This window comes from Bufo gargarizans, chromosome 7 (assembly GCF_014858855.1).
Source record: "Bufo gargarizans isolate SCDJY-AF-19 chromosome 7, ASM1485885v1, whole genome shotgun sequence".
Taxonomy (NCBI): domain Eukaryota; kingdom Metazoa; phylum Chordata; class Amphibia; order Anura; family Bufonidae; genus Bufo; species Bufo gargarizans.
This window is the reverse complement of record NC_058086.1, coordinates 74,195,497-74,203,115: the sequence shown is the minus strand read 5'-3', so window position 1 is coordinate 74,203,115 and position 7,619 is coordinate 74,195,497.

The window sequence follows — 7,619 nt, the reverse complement described above, 5'->3', positions numbered from 1 at the left end:
TGTAATCGGGTAAAAAAGTCTGACTTTGAGCCTCTGCCATTACCGGAGGGAAGGTGGCACAGACTAGCTGGAGGTCTCCTCTTGAACCACAAGTCCCCCTCTACAAGCTGTGCAAGTTTGGGCATCCTAGCTCCAAGGGAAGCCACTGGGTGGAACCTCCATGGAAGAAGGGTACTTTGCACCAAATGTGCCCGAGCTTATGGAAGTGTAATCGGGTAAAAAAGTCTGACTTTGAGCCTCTGCCATTACCGGAGGGAAGGTGGCACAGACTAGCTGGAGGTCTCCTCTTGAACCACAAGTCCCCCTCTACAAGCTGTGCAAGTCTGGGCCTCCTAACTCCAAGGGAAGCCGCTGGGTTGAACTTCCATGGAAGAGGGGTACTTTGCACCAAATGTGCCCGAGCTTATGGAAGTGTTTTCGGGTAAAACAGTCCGACTTTGACCCTCTGCCATTTCCAGAGGGAATGTGGCACAGACTAGCTGGAGGTCTCCCCTAGAAGCACAAGTCCCCCTCTACGAGCCGTGCAAGTCTGGGCTTCCTAGCTCCAAGGGAAGTCGCTGTGTGGTACTTCCATGTAGGAGGGGGACTTTGCACCAAATGTGCCCGAGCTTATGGAAGTGTTTTCGGGTAAAACAGTCCGACTTTGACCCTCTGCCATTTCCAGAGGGAAGGTGGTACAGACTAGCTGGAGGTCTCCCCTTGAAGCACAAGTCCACCTCTACAAGCTGTGCAAGTCTGGGCCTCCTAGCTCCAAGGGAAGCCGCTGGGTTGAACTTCCATGGAAGAGGGGTACTTTGCACCAAATGTGCCCGAGCTTATGGAAGTGTTTTCGGGTAAAACAGTCCGACTTTGACCCTCTGCCATTTCCAGAGGGAAGGTGGCACAGACTAGCTGGAGGTTTCCTCTTGAAGTACAAGTCCCCCTCTACAAGCTGTGCAAGTCTGGGCCTCCTAGCTCCAGGGGAAGCCGCTGGGTTGAACTTTTATGGAAGAGGGGTACTTTGCACCAAATGTGCCCGAGCTTATGGAAGTGTTTTCGGGTAAAACAGTCCGACTTTGACCCTCTGCCATTACCGGAGGGAAGGTGGCACAGACTAGCTGGAGGTCTCCTCTTGAACCACAAGTCCCCCTCTACAAGCTGTGCAAGTTTGGGCATCCTAGCTCCAAGGGAAGCCACTGGGTGGAACCTCCATGGAAGAAGGGTACTTTGCACCAAATGTGCCCGAGCTTATGGAAGTGTAATCGGGTAAAAAAGTCTGACTTTGAGCCTCTGCCATTACCGGAGGGAAGGTGGCACAGACTAGCTGGAGGTCTCCTCTTGAACCACAAGTCCCCCTCTACAAGCTGTGCAAGTCTGGGCCTCCTAACTCCAAGGGAAGCCGCTGGGTTGAACTTCCATGGAAGAGGGGTACTTTGCACCAAATGTGCCCGAGCTTATGGAAGTGTTTTCGGGTAAAACAGTCCGACTTTGACCCTCTGCCATTTCCAGAGGGAATGTGGCACAGACTAGCTGGAGGTCTCCCCTAGAAGCACAAGTCCCCCTCTACGAGCCGTGCAAGTCTGGGCTTCCTAGCTCCAAGGGAAGTCGCTGTGTGGTACTTCCATGTAGGAGGGGGACTTTGCACCAAATGTGCCCGAGCTTATGGAAGTGTTTTCGGGTAAAACAGTCCGACTTTGACCCTCTGCCATTTCCAGAGGGAAGGTGGTACAGACTAGCTGGAGGTCTCCCCTTGAAGCACAAGTCCACCTCTACAAGCTGTGCAAGTCTGGGCCTCCTAGCTCCAAGGGAAGCCGCTGGGTTGAACTTCCATGGAAGAGGGGTACTTTGCACCAAATGTGCCCGAGCTTATGGAAGTGTTTTCGGGTAAAACAGTCCGACTTTGACCCTCTGCCATTTCCAGAGGGAAGGTGGCACAGACTAGCTGGAGGTTTCCTCTTGAAGTACAAGTCCCCCTCTACAAGCTGTGCAAGTCTGGGCCTCCTAGCTCCAGGGGAAGCCGCTGGGTTGAACTTTTATGGAAGAGGGGTACTTTGCACCAAATGTGCCCGAGCTTATGGAAGTGTTTTCGGGTAAAACAGTCCGACTTTGACCCTCTGCCATTTTCGAAGGGAAGGTGGCACAGACTAGCTGGAGGTCTCCCCTTGAAGCACAAGTCCCCCTCTACAAGCTGTGCAAGTTTGGGCATCCTAGCTCCAAGGGAAGCCACTGGGTGGAACCTCAATGGAAGAAGGGTACTTTGCACCAAATGTGCCCGAGCTTATGGAAGTGTAATCGGGTAAAAAAGTCTGACTTTGAGCCTCTGCCATTACCGGAGGGAAGGTGGCACAGACTAGCTGGAGGTCTCCTCTTGAACCACAAGTCCCCCTCTACAAGCTGTGCAAGTCTGGGCCTCCTAACTCCAAGGGAAGCCGCTGGGTTGAACTTCCATGGAAGAGGGGTACTTTGCACCAAATGTGCCCGAGCTTATGGAAGTGTTTTCGGGTAAAACAGTCCGTCTTTGACCCTCTGCCATTTCCAGAGGGAAGGTGGCACAGACTAGCTGGAGGTCTCCCCTTGAAGCACAAGTCCACCTCTACAAGCTGTGCAAGTCTGGGCCTCCTAGCTCCAAGGGAAGCCGCTGGGTTGAACTTCCATGGAAGAGGGGTACTTTGCACCAAATGTGCCCGAGCTTATGGAAGTGTTTTCGGGTAAAACAGTCCGACTTTGACCCTCTGCCATTACCGGAGGGAAGGTGGCACAGACTAGCTGGAGGTCTCCTCTTGAACCACAAGTCCCCCTCTACAAGCTGTGCAAGTTTGGGCATCCTAGCTCCAAGGGAAGCCACTGGGTGGAACCTCCATGGAAGAAGGGTGCTTTGCACCAAATGTGCCCGAGCTTATGGAAGTGTAATCGGGTAAAAAAGTCTGACTTTGAGCCTCTGCCATTACCGGAGGGAAGGTGGCACAGACTAGCTGGAGGTCTCCTCTTGAACCACAAGTCCCCCTCTACAAGCTGTGCAAGTTTGGGCATCCTAGCTCCAAGGGAAGCCACTGGGTGGAACCTCCATGGAAGAAGGGTACTTTGCACCAAATGTGCCCGAGCTTATGGAAGTGTAATCGGGTAAAAAAGTCTGACTTTGAGCCTCTGCCATTACCGGAGGGAAGGTGGCACAGACTAGCTGGAGGTCTCCTCTTGAACCACAAGTCCCCCTCTACAAGCTGTGCAAGTCTGGGCCTCCTAACTCCAAGGGAAGCCGCTGGGTTGAACTTCCATGGAAGAGGGGTACTTTGCACCAAATGTGCCCGAGCTTATGGAAGTGTTTTCGGGTAAAACAGTCCGACTTTGACCCTCTGCCATTTCCAGAGGGAATGTGGCACAGACTAGCTGGAGGTCTCCCCTAGAAGCACAAGTCCCCCTCTACGAGCCGTGCAAGTCTGGGCTTCCTAGCTCCAAGGGAAGTCGCTGTGTGGTACTTCCATGTAGGAGGGGGACTTTGCACCAAATGTGCCCGAGCTTATGGAAGTGTTTTCGGGTAAAACAGTCCGACTTTGACCCTCTGCCATTTCCAGAGGGAAGGTGGTACAGACTAGCTGGAGGTCTCCCCTTGAAGCACAAGTCCACCTCTACAAGCTGTGCAAGTCTGGGCCTCCTAGCTCCAAGGGAAGCCGCTGGGTTGAACTTCCATGGAAGAGGGGTACTTTGCACCAAATGTGCCCGAGCTTATGGAAGTGTTTTCGGGTAAAACAGTCCGACTTTGACCCTCTGCCATTTCCAGAGGGAAGGTGGCACAGACTAGCTGGAGGTTTCCTCTTGAAGTACAAGTCCCCCTCTACAAGCTGTGCAAGTCTGGGCCTCCTAGCTCCAGGGGAAGCCGCTGGGTTGAACTTTTATGGAAGAGGGGTACTTTGCACCAAATGTGCCCGAGCTTATGGAAGTGTTTTCGGGTAAAACAGTCCGACTTTGACCCTCTGCCATTTTCGAAGGGAAGGTGGCACAGACTAGCTGGAGGTCTCCCCTTGAAGCACAAGTCCCCCTCTACAAGCTGTGCAAGTTTGGGCATCCTAGCTCCAAGGGAAGCCACTGGGTGGAACCTCAATGGAAGAAGGGTACTTTGCACCAAATGTGCCCGAGCTTATGGAAGTGTAATCGGGTAAAAAAGTCTGACTTTGAGCCTCTGCCATTACCGGAGGGAAGGTGGCACAGACTAGCTGGAGGTCTCCTCTTGAACCACAAGTCCCCCTCTACAAGCTGTGCAAGTCTGGGCCTCCTAACTCCAAGGGAAGCCGCTGGGTTGAACTTCCATGGAAGAGGGGTACTTTGCACCAAATGTGCCCGAGCTTATGGAAGTGTTTTCGGGTAAAACAGTCCGTCTTTGACCCTCTGCCATTTCCAGAGGGAAGGTGGCACAGACTAGCTGGAGGTCTCCCCTTGAAGCACAAGTCCACCTCTACAAGCTGTGCAAGTCTGGGCCTCCTAGCTCCAAGGGAAGCCGCTGGGTTGAACTTCCATGGAAGAGGGGTACTTTGCACCAAATGTGCCCGAGCTTATGGAAGTGTTTTCGGGTAAAACAGTCCGACTTTGACCCTCTGCCATTACCGGAGGGAAGGTGGCACAGACTAGCTGGAGGTCTCCTCTTGAACCACAAGTCCCCCTCTACAAGCTGTGCAAGTTTGGGCATCCTAGCTCCAAGGGAAGCCACTGGGTGGAACCTCCATGGAAGAAGGGTGCTTTGCACCAAATGTGCCCGAGCTTATGGAAGTGTAATCGGGTAAAAAAGTCTGACTTTGAGCCTCTGCCATTACCGGAGGGAAGGTGGCACAGACTAGCTGGAGGTCTCCTCTTGAACCACAAGTCCCCCTCTACAAGCTGTGCAAGTCTGGGCCTCCTAACTCCAAGGGAAGCCGCTGGGTTGAACTTCCATGGAAGAGGGGTACTTTGCACCAAATGTGCCCGAGCTTATGGAAGTGTTTTCGGGTAAAACAGTCCGACTTTGACCCTCTGCCATTTCCAGAGGGAAGGTGGCACAGACTAGCTGGAGGTCTCCTCTTGAACCACAAGTCCCCCTCTACAAGCTGTGCAAGTTTGGGCATCCTAGCTCCAAGGGAAGCCACTGGGTGGAACCTCCATGGAAGAAGGGTACTTTGCACCAAATGTGCCCGAGCTTATGGAAGTGTAATCGGGTAAAAAAGTCTGACTTTGAGCCTCTGCCATTACCGGAGGGAAGGTGGCACAGACTAGCTGGAGGTCTCCTCTTGAACCACAAGTCCCCCTCTACAAGCTGTGCAAGTCTGGGCCTCCTAACTCCAAGGGAAGCCGCTAGGTTGAACTTCCATGGAAGAGGGGTACTTTGCACCAAATGTGCCCAAGCTTATGGAAGTGTTTTCGGGTAAAACAGTCCGACTTTGACCCTCTGCCATTTCCAGAGGGAAGGTGGCACAGACTAGCTGGAGGTCTCCCCTAGAAGCACAAGTCCCCCTCTACGAGCCGTGCAAGTCTGGGCTTCCTAGCTCCAAGGGAAGTCGCTGTGTGGTACTTCCATGTAGGAGGGGGACTTTGCACCAAATGTGCCCGAGCTTATGGAAGTGTTTTCGGGTAAAACAGTCCGACTTTGACCCTCTGCCATTTCCAGAGGGAAGGTGGTACAGACTAGCTGGAGGTCTCCCCTTGAAGCACAAGTCCACCTCTACAAGCTGTGCAAGTCTGGGCCTCCTAGCTCCAAGGGAAGCCGCTGGGTTGAACTTCCATGGAAGAGGGGTACTTTGCACCAAATGTGCCCGAGCTTATGGAAGTGTTTTCGGGTAAAACAGTCCGACTTTGACCCTCTGCCATTTCCAGAGGGAAGGTGGCACAGACTAGCTGGAGGTTTCCTCTTGAAGTACAAGTCCCCCTCTACAAGCTGTGCAAGTCTGGGCCTCCTAGCTCCAGGGGAAGCCGCTGGGTTGAACTTTTATGGAAGAGGGGTACTTTGCACCAAATGTGCCCGAGCTTATGGAAGTGTTTTCGGGTAAAACAGTCCGACTTTGACCCTCTGCCATTTTCGAAGGGAAGGTGGCACAGACTAGCTGGAGGTCTCCCCTTGAAGCACAAGTCCCCCTCTACAAGCTATGCAAGTTTGGGCATCCTAGCTCCAAGGGAAGCCACTGGGTGGAACCTCAATGGAAGAAGGGTACTTTGCACCAAATGTGCCCGAGCTTATGGAAGTGTAATCGGGTAAAAAAGTCTGACTTTGAGCCTCTGCCATTACCGGAGGAAAGGTGGCACAGACTAGCTGGGGGTCTCCTCTTGAACCACAAGTCCCCCTCTACAAGCTGTGCAAGTCTGGGCCTCCTAACTCCAAGGGAAGCCGCTGGGTTGAACTTCCATGGAAGAGGGGTACTTTGCACCAAATGTGCCCGAGCTTATGGAAGTGTTTTCGGGTAAAACAGTCCGTCTTTGACCCTCTGCCATTTCCAGAGGGAAGGTGGCACAGACTAGCTGGAGGTCTCCCCTAGAAGCACAAGTCCCCCTCTACGAGCCGTGCAAGTCTGGGCTTCCTAGCTCCAAGGGAAGTCGCTGTGTGGTACTTCCATGTAGGAGGGGGACTTTGCACCAAATGTGCCCGAGCTTATGGAAGTGTTTTCGGGTAAAACAGTCCGACTTTGACCCTCTGCCATTTCCAGAGGGAAGGTGGTACAGACTAGCTGGAGGTCTCCCCTTGAAGCACAAGTCCACCTCTACAAGCTGTGCAAGTCTGGGCCTCCTAGCTCCAAGGGAAGCCGCTGGGTTGAACTTCCATGGAAGAGGGGTACTTTGCACCAAATGTGCCCGAGCTTATGGAAGTGTTTTCGGGTAAAACAGTCCGACTTTGACCCTCTGCCATTTCCAGAGGGAAGGTGGTACAGACTAGCTGGAGGTCTCCCCTTGAAGCACAAGTCCACCTCTACAAGCTGTGCAAGTCTGGGCCTCCTAGCTCCAAAGGAAGCCGCTGGGTTGAACTTCCATGGAAGAGGGGTGCTTTGCACCAAATGTGCCCGAGCTTATGGAAGTGTAATCGGGTAAAAAAGTCTGACTTTGAGCCTCTGCCATTACCGGAGGGAAGGTGGCACAGACTAGCTGGAGGTCTCCTCTTGAACCACAAGTCCCCCTCTACGAGCCGTGCAAGTCTGGGCTTCCTAGCTCCAAGGGAAGCCGCTGGGTTGAACTTCCATGTAGGAGGGGGACTTTGCACCAAATGTGCCCGAGCTTATGGAAGTGTTTTCGGGTAAAACAGTCCGACTTTGACCCTCTGCCATTTCCAGAGGGAAGGTGGTACAGACTAGCTGGAGGTCTCCCCTTGAAGCACAAGTCCACCTCTACAAGCTGTGCAAGTCTGGGCCTCCTAGCTCCAAAGGAAGCCGCTGGGTTGAACTTCCATGGAAGAGGGGTACTTTGCACCAAATGTGCCCGAGCTTATGGAAGTGTAATCGGGTAAAAAAGTCTGACTTTGAGCCTCTGCCATTACCGGAGGGAAGGTGGCACAGACTAGCTGGAGGTCTCCTCTTGAACCACAAGTCCCCCTCTACGAGCCGTGCAAGTCTGGGCTTCCTAGCTCCAAGGGAAGCCGCTGGGTTGAACTTCCATGGAAGAGGGGTACTTTGCACCAAATGTGCCCAAGCTTATGG